Genomic DNA, 13,430 nt, shown 5'->3' on the forward strand with positions numbered 1-13,430 from the left:
GACACTTAGGTTCCATCCACATATCACAGAAAATTATTCATGCCTCCGATTAGTCATACACAAAGTCCCCACAAGCACCTCAGACTCAGCACACCCACCACCCTGCCACTCTGGCTGCAGGCACAGAATAATGAGATGCTACGATTCATTTAAAAAATATTTTTCCCATTGCTGCTACAAACCCCTACAAGTATTTAGATACTTGAATTCTCTCCTAGCTAGCCACTAAACATACTGTAAATATGTGCATACCTTTGTGTTATAGTTTTTATTCTGTTTTTTTTGTGCTGGTGTTTTCTTAATGGTCTTGGTTTTCTCTTGTGTGGCTGTGGTCTTATGTTCATCTCTACTGGCAGTGAGAAGTGATATTACCCTTCTGGAATACATATCAACGTATTAATGACATCTATGTTTTCTACAATACTGTTTCTTTTGACTAGAACACCTAATTGCCTTTCCAAATTTCTGACTTAGCATTGTAGATATGTGTTTTGGCATCATTGCCTGCTCCCTAGAGTTATGACACATTGTGGGTTGTAGCATATTCTGTGATTATCTCATAGCCAGAGTAGTTGTCTTTTCTTACAATATAATGATCATTTGAGTTTTATTGTGCATTTCTGATTTCTGATACCCCTTTCCGCTTCTTCTTTCCTGCATTTTTTCTTTACTACCCATGTTGACATGATGGATGCTTGACCTCCACAACTCTCACACATACACACTTGCATGTGCACACACATCCACATGCTGTCAGGTGATCTGTCTCTTGACATTTTATGTCATTTCCAGGTTCAAGTGTGTGTGTAAGGGAGGCAGTGATAGATAAGTGAGATAAATGCAGCAAGCTACATGTAGATAAATACGTCAATGGATAGTAGAGGTAACTACATAAATACACGTGTAGAGGGAGAATGAAATGCAAACATGTAGTGATACATGCGCACGTCTTTGCATATGCACACCAACACAGTCACATGTGAGCACATGCACAAACACCTGCCTCTGGACAGGGTGACCTTGGATGCTGTGTATAAAAGGAAGGCGGAGCAAAAGAGGACATTACACTGATGAGAGGAGAGGAGAGGAGAGGAGAGTGTTAGGGATCAGGAGGGGTTAGAGGAAAGATAAGTTCAAGGGGAGGAAAGACAGGACAGGGACAGGAGGAGGGAAGAGCAGACAGGGGAGAAGGAAAGAAGGTGGGGCGGCAACAGGAGCGAGGGGAGGAGAGAGGACAGGAAGCACAGGAGGGAGGTGAGATGAGAGGCGGAGGGAGGGGAGGATCTGTTTCTGGGACGGCCAAGGCAGCAGAATGCTGCAGTGAAGCCACACAGCTGAGCCGGTCCCAACACAGCTACTGAGAGACACCGAGCTCTCACCCCCTTCCTTCCTTCTCTCTTTCTCAATACGTTCATTTTCTCCCAACCACCACTTTTAACTTCCACTCTGAGTAACCTTCCTCTCACCCCTCACTTCGACCTGCTCTATCCATGCTATCCAGTCCTCTCTCTTTTCTCTCTCTCTCTCTCTCTCTCTCTCTCTCTCTCTCTCTCTCTCTCTCTCTTTGCACCAGCCGGTGAGTGAGCAGATTTCAGAAAGCATTCTGAGTGGAGAAGGACAAGTGGGGTGGGCCTCTCTCTACCTCTCCTTTTCATCTATCCTTACTCTTTTTCTTCACCTTTTCTTCATCTTTTCGTAATTTTTTTTAAATGTTGCTTTGTGCTTGTAACTTTCTGTTCCTTCCTCTGTTCTTGTCTTTGCATCCCTTTCCTCTCTTTTTGCTGTCTGTTTTGTCCTTGCGGTTTGTGATATTGTTTTTATGTCTGTCCGTCCGTCCATCCATCAGTCGGTGGGGAACAGGGACCTTCAAAAGGTGAGTCCTGTCTAAAGTTAAGAGCAGGTCTGCAGTACATACCTGTGCAGGACATGCAGCCGGCCTCTTGGTGGAGATTTTATGCTGGAGGCTTGCAACCTCGCAGTTTGCCTTATATGGTCTCATGGTTTGTAGTTGGCCGTTAGTTAGAAACTGGCTATGGTTTGCTTGATGTTAGCAAAACATTGCCTTGGTGTGGAAAAGACTGTACTACAAAAATGTTGAAAAAAAATTGCAAGGTCTGTGTGTGTGTGTGTGTGTGTGTGTGTGTGTGTGTGTGTGTGTGTGTGTGTGATAGGAACTGCAAAGAATGTTTTAATATATCACTACTTGCCGTTTCACTGGCTTTATACACCCACAGAAAAGTTTTATACAATCTTCTAACATCTCATATATCTCCTACAATATTCTGTATTTAAGTGCCTGAAATGTGTCATAGTTCTGTAACTGCACGATTAGCAATGAAATTATTTCTTTGTTTAATAATTACTTCCATGGTTGTTTCTATAATATGATTTTTAATAGAATGAAACCCATGCAATCTATGGGGATAGTATATTAATGTTTTAAAAATCCTTGATTTCAACTATTTATATAATTCAATTGCTTAAAGAAATAGATTGATTACATTCATTTTGTCACTCTGTGCTTAAAAGTCTGTACAGTGGCCTGGTTTAGAATAGCACCTACAGTATGTTGTTTTAAGACTATGTAAACCAAAATGATGACCAATGAAATAGTTCCTATGCCATGTTCAGACAATAGCACTGCGTAAAATAAACACAGACCCCTTTTTTTTTTATTTGAATGATGCCACTGTGCTGACGCAGTGGGGTAAAAAAAAAACGCGTGGTCATCCAGAAATAAGTTGAACCAGGGTTAACTGTAAGCGCAATGCATTGCCGGAACCGTACTGCACCAGCCAATCAAATACAGTACGTGCAAACGCACAGCTGGTAGATTGCTTTGTAACGTAAATTACCTCGCGATTGTTGCATTAAAAGATAAAATTACTTTTCTGGATTTGTAAAATCCCATTTTTAATCAGATTAAAAACTTCCTTGCACTGTTTTGGTGTATGATCAGCCTTCAAACTGATGGATTAATTACTCAAACGCTTGCAAGGCTGTTTTTGGTCTCTGGGCTATAGTTCAGATCCTAAATGAATCCCTTTTGTCTGCAAAAGCTAAAAATACATACTCTACATTCACAAAGTCACCTCTGGCTGATTCTCAGTGGAGCCGCTCCAGGTTGTCCTCTCTGATGAAATCAGAGTACAGCTTGGCATCCTGGGTTTGAGGCTGGTTACTGCACACATGCATACAATACCTGCATCTGTCGTAGTGTCAAAGATAAAGCACATGATTATATGGAGCAGTCAAAACTCTGATGCAAGGTTTTGAATCCACCGGCCAGCTGGGCCTCTGCTAGGGACTTGCTGGGGCCTTTCTGTGTGGATATTTCCATGTCTCCCCATTTCTTTTGCCTCCCGGCTGCCTCTGGATTTTTCAGTTACCTCCCACATTGCAAATACATGTTAGTTAGGTGCTATGCGGACTCTAAATTGCCTGTAGTTGTAAATGCCTGTCTATCTGTCTGGCTTAACGGATGTACCCCTCCCCTCTCGCTATCTGCTATCGGGGCTTACCGCCCAGAACGTTTATGATTGGTTAAAAGAAAACAAACAAGCCAGAGCATTTTTTTTCCCTATCCCAGAATAGATAGGTGGTGTAGCCAGACCATATTCCATCGCTGACACAGCGCTGCGGAAATAGATCTGGCAATGCAAGACTAGTCTATACGTGTCAGCCCTATGATAGACTGGTGGTAGACAGTGGTTTTTCCTTTGTCTCAACCAATGTGAGCTGAGATAGGCTTGCACAGAATATGCAGGTATAGATAATGGACAGATGGAAAAAAACTTAAGTACAAAAAACTGTGACATAATCTTTATTTAAAATACATAATGTAATGACAGCTGCTTGTTCAAAAGCAGCACGGTGCAAGCATTAGTTTGGTGTTCACTAACATTTAGAGTGATACAAGAGCAACTGTTTAGGCCAAACTCATAGCCAGAGATGGTAAACAGTGATGCACAATGATAAATATGTCTAATACATTACACAGTATTAATGTTTTGTTTGTTTAATTGTTTCTGATTGAGAAATACAGTATACAGTAATGTATATGACTTCATATTGCTAACAAAACCTCCCTGGTTAAAAAACTGCACTAAATTTGCCCCAAATGTTAACCTTTCATCACTCTATGGGTCAACCACACAAACCCTGCAACTTAAACATGCATGATCACACACAGACAGCAGTGTCCCAGTACAGATAGTGCTCCCCCAACCAAACAACTCTGCAGTTATATGCATTTTGCCAACTATTCAATTTTATTGTTGTTCTTCACAGCAGATTGTGTTAAATGACCACATTTATCACACAATACACCACCTATATACATAAAATCATAAATAATAAAAAAACAAACATTAAATAGACCCTATTAAGTAATAGGCGTAAACACAGACCTGTACAATGTTTTTCTTTTTAAACAATATCAGAAACCAGGACTGGCCAAGCCACCAGATTTGGAAGTGCCAACCACTCTCCAATATCTGGATGACCCAGCTAACCAGCTTGAGACATTACAGGTATCATAGAGGCATCGCTCTGACCGCTGCTCTGTCATTTAAGTTATAACATCATAGGACATTCAGAGACAAACAAAGCTTACATGCTGCAACATGTAAAAGAAGACAATAATAAATAGTGATCTATTCAAGAGAATATATATTTTTTTTAACATTTAAGGTGCTCCAACCAAATAAATTATTAAAAAATTCACCACCAAAACATTTCCCATTTAACCATATAATCACCATGCCCCACAGCCCCACATTTCAATATACAATCTTATTAAAGTGAGGTTTATATGCTTTCCTTTTTTCCATTATATTCACATGCTCTCCACTATGATTATATTAGAATTGGTATAAATGTGTCAATGTGCAAAACAATATCTACAGTTTTAACCAACAGTGTTGAGGTAAAGGTATTACTTTGGAAACAGAGCTAGGATGTACGTTTTAAAACCTGTATAACTTTATTATATTAATCTGCTTTAAAATACACACTAACATGTGTTTGTATTGAGGTGCAATGGCTCAGTTTAAAGTGTTTCTTTTTAAAATCTCTATAAAACAGGGCTCCAGTTGGAGTTAGAATAAAAAGACATAGATTATTTGTGCAGAAGTTTTTTACTTTTCTTCATAATATAACATATTGAAAGTTGAATTGTTTTTTGATATTTTAAAGGAGGCAGATGAAACTCATCAATGTGCAACCAAATATTATTGAGACTTTATGAATCAAATATGCATGCAAAATACTACTGTATATATATGTATTGATAAATGGTGCCACCTGATTGCTAGAGTGAAAGCTTAAACATGCTATAGCTTTGGCACACATTGCTGTGGTTTTATGGAAGTTTCTCACTTTTTTATAATAATTTTCTTTCTGATATGCACTGTTTGACATGCACCCATGGCAGTATAGTACAATGTACATGCTTTTACTGTAGATGCCAAAATAACACATTTTACCAGTTTTTTGTCAGTAATCTCTTCTCCGTCTCTCAGTTATGGACATACGCTTCTTATAATTTAATTTGGATCATTTGGTCATCTGTCTGTGCGTAGTCTTCTGTTAGGGCAAACTTTATTAATTCCTACCATAAATATTAATAATTGTTTGGCTCAAACAGGAATTATGTGATTGTGGGTGCAATGTGAGTTTTTTTCCCTTTAAATTGTCTTTGATATGTTTTTGACTTTGACAAAAATGCTGTCATGATGTCAACAATAATTTACTTCACTTTATCTCTAACAACATACTTCTCATCCAGTGCTAGCTTTATTTGAACTGTAGGGAAGAATTCTGAGAGGATATGTCAACACTGTCACTGACAATTTTCCCAAAGCAAAGTCTGCAGTTGCACAAAGTATTGCAGTCACAGATAGTGTAAGTCTCGTATGGTCTAGAAACCTATTTTAACCCTGTAAATAACAGATCAACTGAAATATTTGCCTGCTACTCAAACTTCTTTAATCACACACGCTAACATATCATTCCTCTAAATAAGGCCGGGATGGATGCAGACGTTTCTGTCATACGGTTGGGCGGTATAACCACTAATGACATACAGTAGATATATTAAGATTTGGCTATGCTGTTTGTATTAGTTTGTATTTGTAATTAATTTCACATAAATTACAACTCACTGCATGTTAATCAGTGCAGTTGTTCATTTAGGCAACGTCACTAATCATCAGACCAATAAAAACATGAGCCTACCGATCCCCTTTTACACTAAAAAAAACACTTTGTGCATGCTAACAAAAAGTGGATGAAGAAATAAAGACAGACAGAAGACATAGGCAGGGCCAAAATATAAAGCGATTACGTAAAACATGTTGCTTCAAATGCCTATTTAACAGAAGCCATTTTGACAGGTCACAATAGAAAAAGAACTGGTGTAAATACTAACATTAATGATGGCTGAATTCCATTTAGCTGCTTCAGTTTCAGAGTACTGGCATTGTTCATGCTGGCTCGCTGTCACACTGGCTCTGTCTGAAATCGCTCCCTTGTTTATTCACTACTCCAAATATGAAATTTCAGACACTTCATAATTTTGTGTTACCACGAATGGGACTGTAATTTTCACATCTTTTTTTGTTCCATAGTGATAGTGAATTTTTGAGAGCACTATATAGCACATACTTTTTACATACTCAAAATTCAGACACTCAAAGAAAATGGTGGAGGGTAAATATAGTGCACTATATTGTAAATAGGGAGTGATTTCGGACACAGCTGCTGTCATGGCTTGAATAGAACAGAACCATTGTTAATGTTATTAGTACACCTGTGCTTTTCCTACTATGATAAGTCAACATGTCTGCTGTGAAAACAGGTCTATTAAGCAAAGTACAGTAACAGATTCTGTTGACTATGCAGGGCAATAGTTTTTGCAAGAAAACCTTCCCCAGGCATGAGGAATGTTTCAGAATGCTCTCTGGCTAATCGTTGAGTCACTGACAATCAGTTGTCTTAAGATAAGAAAAGCCAGTGGTGGAAGGACATTACACATGCACTAACTCCTAATTTCCACTGGTTGCGGAACGGCTCCGCTGCGGAACGGCTCCGTGCTCCGCCGTCCGTCAATACCCACCAGGTCCGGATTTGTGGCGGAACGGCTGCGGCCATGACTGACAGCTGAAGTCACGAGGACCCGCGAGATCTCGCGAATTCACGTAGAATAGAACCACAAAACCAACAACAGTTTGTTTCCATCCAGAGGAGTAGAGGGGAAACAGCTCTGTGCTGCGTTTTCAAGGTGTAGTGCAGGGAAAAATGATCCGCCGTGAGCACGGTGTATTTTATTTTGAAAATTAACCGGATGTTTTATTTTGTTTCTGTGCTCGACTTTCTGTCCCGCACAATCTGAATTGTGCTGAATTGCTGCGGAGCTCTCCGGCATCCAGCAAAAATAGAAGCTCTGCGTATCTGCTCCGGAGGGCTGCGGACTGCCGGAGCTGGGACGCAGTCGGAACGCAGCCGTTCTGCAGTCAGTGGAAATACACACATTGACTTTAATGGAAACCTAATGACTCCGCCGCCGTTCTGCAGCCGTTCCGCAACCGTTCTGCAACCGGTGGAAATTGGGGGTAACTGTGCCCCATTGGTAAGACATGGTGCCTATACAGGCAGTTGAGAGACATGGCTTTAAGGGAATGTTAAAAGACACTGGATGTTTAACCAAAACATTTCACCCCCCACAAAAAAGCTATTGTGGCGCAAACTGCACAATTTACCATCACATAACCGATATACACTCAACATTGTGCAGCTTTTAACTTCCATCAAGTATGCAGCTCTGCCTCCACAGGTACTAGTAACATTGGGCCTCATTCACCAACCGTTCTTACGAAGAAATGTGTTCTTAAACCCTTCTTACGCACTTTTTTACAAAGATTCTGGCATTCACTAATGTTTTCTTAACTTGGATTTGTTCTTAGCTAAGAACAAAATCTACGAACACTGAAAAGCACTCTTACGCACATTTGAGTGATGACAATTTGCTCCAAATGATTGCTTACTGCATTTTATTTAATTATACAGTCGTTTACAATGATAGTATTGTACTGTAATGTATTTCTGATCATTTGTTGATAAAAAATCATATTATTCAAAAAAGACACTAACACTTCAATTTACATCAGCAATTAAACTGATTAAATCCTGCGTTATTTGGTGATTGATCGCTATTTATAGGGCCGAAATTCAGTGGTAGAATGAAACAAAGTACAAATTCTTCGTAACTGTACTTAAGTACATTTTTCACGTATCTGTACTTTACTTAAGTAGACTCAATAGTGCATAGCCTACTTTTGACTTTTACTTTGTTACATTTTCAGCAATTATCTATACTTTCTACTCCACTACATTTCTACAATGTTCCGTTACATTTTCTGATCAGTTTCCCCCCTCTGCCAAAACGTCTTCCTGACCGTCACACGTTTGTCTCACCAGTAAAGTTTGGTTGCCGTAGATACTGTATATATGGGTCACCGCTGATCCAAGCCGGCTCCGGTGCTCCAGAGCCCGGGCGCAGCGCCGCTGACCCTCGGTAATACAGCCCCGCTAAAAGTGAAAATGAAAACGTTTGTTTTTATTATTCCCGTTTTTAAATCCTAGTTGCCATCTATTTCTCCCCACAGCGTCGTTTACTCCTCCGCCAGGCTGTGTTAGACGCGTTCATATCTTATTTATTTGGCTGGACCTGTTCACATTTCCCCATTTGCGCTGCTTCACACACTTTATTTGCTTACTTGCATGGTTAAAGAAAATGAAATACATGAATAAAACCAACCGCATTTCGATTCTAACAACATATTTCCGTTTCATGGTTAAGATAGGAACTTTTCTTAAAAGCCAGGCCTTGTTTGTGGTTGTGGACACCTTATACTTTTACTAAAGTAAATATGTCTCTGGTTATTTGTACTTTTATTTAAGTATTGAGATTCAGTACTTCCTCCACCGCCGCTCCGACAAGCTCCGACAACCTGTCTCCCAGGAGGTGCACAGGAAGTGTCATGTCCTTATATGGGAATTTTTGGGGCGTTTTCTTATGCTAATTAGGAACAACTGGCACGCGCTTTCAGTTACGAAGACGTGGGATTCATCAATCCTAAGAACACAGGTGCGAACAAATCTGCTGTTTAAGAACACGTCATGAATCCGGCGTAAACTTTGCTTAGGAACCTTCTTAACAACATATTTAAGAGAAAAGGAAGATATTGGTGAATGAGGCCCATTATTTATAGTTCCTTAATAATAGATTTAACTACAGGCAATACAATTAGATATTGTGATGCTGTGATACTGTTACCGTTTTATATTGAAACTATACTGTGGTATCAATTTTAGGTCATACCGCCCAGCCCTAGCCTGTCCTATAGTGTGCGATGAAAATGCCATTCCTTATTATGTGATCTACTTCTAATGCCACTGAATAAAGTAATTTGTGTTTAATGGTTAAGTTGCAGAAAAGTGTCCACTGGCTTATTTGGAGGAAAAAGACACATCTCACACAGACCTATAGAAATACGCACGCACACACATTGACACAGTCAGTACACACACACACACAAAGAAGCACACTTGTCTGCACTGGCACATACACCCACACACACAGACACACACACACACACACACATGCAGAAAGGATGGAAGTATCGGTGAACAATGATTCAATCAGTAGTTACTATAGATCTTCAGGAAGGGGGTGCACATGTCTGAAAGAAAAGAGAGGAAGAGAGAACAAACAATATTTTAACCTTAGCTAGTAATATTCTTGGTAGATGCCCCAATAAATAAGACTCTCTGGAGATAAAGTCAGCAGGTAGTGAGTTCTGGGGCAAAATAGACAAAGAAACATACACTTGCACACACACATATTGCGTATACACACTTATTTTTTACCACTTTTGAGGACAATGCACATCCACAGTCCTATATTGACAGAGAGAGAACTTCCAAGTTAATCTATTGATAAATAACTACAGGTTCTGTATGCTACAGCAACATTGTAATTACTGTGGCTAATTGCAATTCGTAATGTCACATGCAAAGAATAGCAGTGTCCTTTCAGTTTGCTTTGACTTTGGTCGGTACTTTATTAATTAGTTGTATTTCATATTTTTCTCCATACTGTCCAAGTCAAGATCTATAGCAGACAGTGGTGTTCATGACAGACAACAAAAACAGTCCAGATTGGTTGACATGAGCAGGTATTTACCAAGGTGTTGGGGGTGAGAGCTCCACACGCCGCTGGTTCAATCAGATGACCCAGCTATGGTTGTCTATAGATATAAGTGAAGAGATGCCCGACAACAAGTTAGCTTTCAGTCAATAGAGGGAGAAGGTTTGAGGTTTGTAATCTAATTATAGAAAAGAAGGAGCTATGGGAGTCGAAGTGCTGAATCACCGTGACGTCGGACTAACACAAAAATCACTATATATGAATTGTGGAGATTTGAGACATCGCAAACTTGTTTATTTCTGTCGTCATTTTCAGCCGTAACTAACGTTTAAAGATATATAGTTAAACACGATGGCCCAACCTATCTGGCGTTTCATCTGTGCTTATTTTATGTACTATGTTGCTTTGCTAGGGTCTTTGATAAACCAAATCTAGCATTACGAACAGCAAATGCTAGTTTTTGGTGTTGTCAATTTCTTTAGTCTGTGGCCCAACAGGTAGATAAGGTCTCCAATGTTAAGGAAAGTGTTAAAATATAAAAGCATTATACATGCATTTTAGATGAATGAGATGAGAGTATATCAAGTTGTTGCTAGTCCACGTTTGCTCAGCACCGGTAAATTGTTTTCCGTCCAGAAGTTATTGTAAACAAACACTGTGATTGGGTCAAAATGCATTTCAAAATACGCTAAAAACCTTTGTGTTTTTATTACACTACATCCCAGCTTGAAGTGATTTGGGAAATAAGAGTAGATGTTTATTTGTGCGTTTTGATTTTGAGATATGTGCTATTGACTAGTCCATACTGAAGAAAGATATGAAATTAAGCCCCATGACCAGTGGCCTGGGCTTTAGAATTTAGATTTTAAGGAGACAAGAATATGGGTGTAAACGTGCTTCAGTTTAAACAAGAGTCACAAAGCGCCTACTTGTATACAACTCTTAATTTAGTGGCATATGTCAATGGTATGCCACTAATGACTGTTGGTACTGTATGTTGCTGCTGTTCTACTCGCATATATCCTTTAAAACGACACAACACACTTCCCATTGGCAGAAACCACTTACAGCTGAATTTTGTACTGCCATACAGTGTGCCACTGCTGACTATTGGTTTGCTGCTGCTGTATTCCTCATGGAAATGCCACTCTTAGCTTACAGTATGCCATAAACATACTGGAAGATATCCATGCAAGTGCCAGTGTTATACTTTTGTGGTAGCTAATGTAGAAGGGCAACTGCCTGCAGAAATCTGACATAGTCTGAAAAACAAGCCATACAATTGTTAAACTGTTATACTTGGTAGTCAGCACATTACAGTAAGTAACTACAGTGTTAAATGTGCAAAAATGCTACTGAAATGACAATTAATACTTGCTAGAATATATCAAGTGTTTTTATCTTATTTTAATTGTTTCATGTAAGAAGTGGTATTTGTCACAGTGATGTGTCATTAGAGTGGCATATGCCAGTTAGGCATAACATTAAAGGAGAACTTTGTTTTTCTTTTTTCAACCTGGACCCTATTTTACTATGTTTTTGTGTGTGAGTGACTGATGGGAACAACAATCTTTGAAATTGCTCCAGTAAAACCGAGCTGCAATGTAACCCTATAGAGCAAATGCGCATCATCCATTTAAAATAACACTACTTTTAGCGTGTATAGTATGGAGGACTAAAAATGACAGAAGGAAAAATAAATAAATAAATAAAAGTAGAAATGAATAAATAAATGAAGAAATATAGTGAAAATATATACATTTTGGTAACATAAATGGCTATTTCTGTATTTTTACATGTATTTATTTATGCATTTCTATATGTATTTATTTATGTATTTATACATTTATTTATATACAGTATTTATGTATTATATATTTATATATTTATTTATTTATATATTTATTTATTTCTACATTTATTTATTTCTGTATTTCCACATTTCTACATTTATTTATTTCTGTATTTCCACATTTCCACATTTCTTTTTCCCTGCGCTTGTATGCTAATTGAGTGGGAGGTGCCAACATCAGTCTGAAGAAGGATTGGTTAGAGCGATGTAATCAAATCTACTACTACTGCCTTGATTTCACTGGTACAAGGAAGCCTACTGGTAATGCGGGTTGAACACACCCTATACAGCATAGTGTATATTAATGATAAACAACTAGATTTTCAAAACTGGAGGAATATATAACCGCCATAAACGATATTTTGAGATAAAATTGTGAGACAGGGACTGTGCAGTCCATCCAAGCCATGGATGTATTAAGAGAAGCAGGTTAGCACTAGCACATAATCGTTTTGTTGGCTAGGTGCTTGTGCGGACATTGTGAGGCTATGGCGTCAGCGGTGGACAGCATGTGTTGTCGAGAGGTGGATGCCTACTGGGCACTAGTTGAGGGTTTAGTCCCGGCCACGGACATTACCTGCCTGACATCCCGGCTTTGATGCCTGCTGCCTCAACCCGTTCTCGCTGCAGGTAGCATACCTCAACTTCAGGCAGGAGTATGGCCCTCTCCAAGCCAACAGACCACAGTATGTTTAGATTAGAGTAACACTATTTAACACTAGGTTAAACCAGGTTTCCTAACACTATTATATCATTATACACTTCTATTATAGTCGTCAGTTTTCTACACAAATAACAAACTGTATCAAAATAATTAATGTACATACTGTAACTACTTATATATAGCCATTTTCTACTGCTCTTCATACTATTCCTCTTGCACATACAGTACACTTATTCTTACGTTACCGTTTCTGCACTACAATGATACTGTTACCACAATGCACATATCCGTCTATGTGGTTCATACTGAATATCCATATTTATTCCGTTTTTCTTATAATATATTCCGTTAATACCCTGCATATATCTATATTCTTACCATGTTACTCCTACTACATTGCACATATCTGTACATGTTCATTATTTACACTTGGTTATACATATTTGATTTTTTTTCACTTCTGGTTGGACGCAAACTGCATTTTGTTGTCTTTGTACTTGTACTCTGCACAATGACAATAAAGTATAATCTAATCTAATCTAATGTGCATTATTGATGCTGAGGGATTAGCAGATTTTTAAACTCTGATGTGCATACATACCTTTATGGAATAGAATAACTGAAAATGTTACATCAAATAAGTCTACCACTCTTGATCATATTGACTATGTTAACAGGATTATCAATATCAACATTGCACCCCT

Source organism: Perca flavescens, chromosome 3 (genome assembly GCF_004354835.1).
Source record: "Perca flavescens isolate YP-PL-M2 chromosome 3, PFLA_1.0, whole genome shotgun sequence".
In the NCBI taxonomy this organism is placed as follows: Eukaryota; Metazoa; Chordata; class Actinopteri; order Perciformes; family Percidae; genus Perca; species Perca flavescens.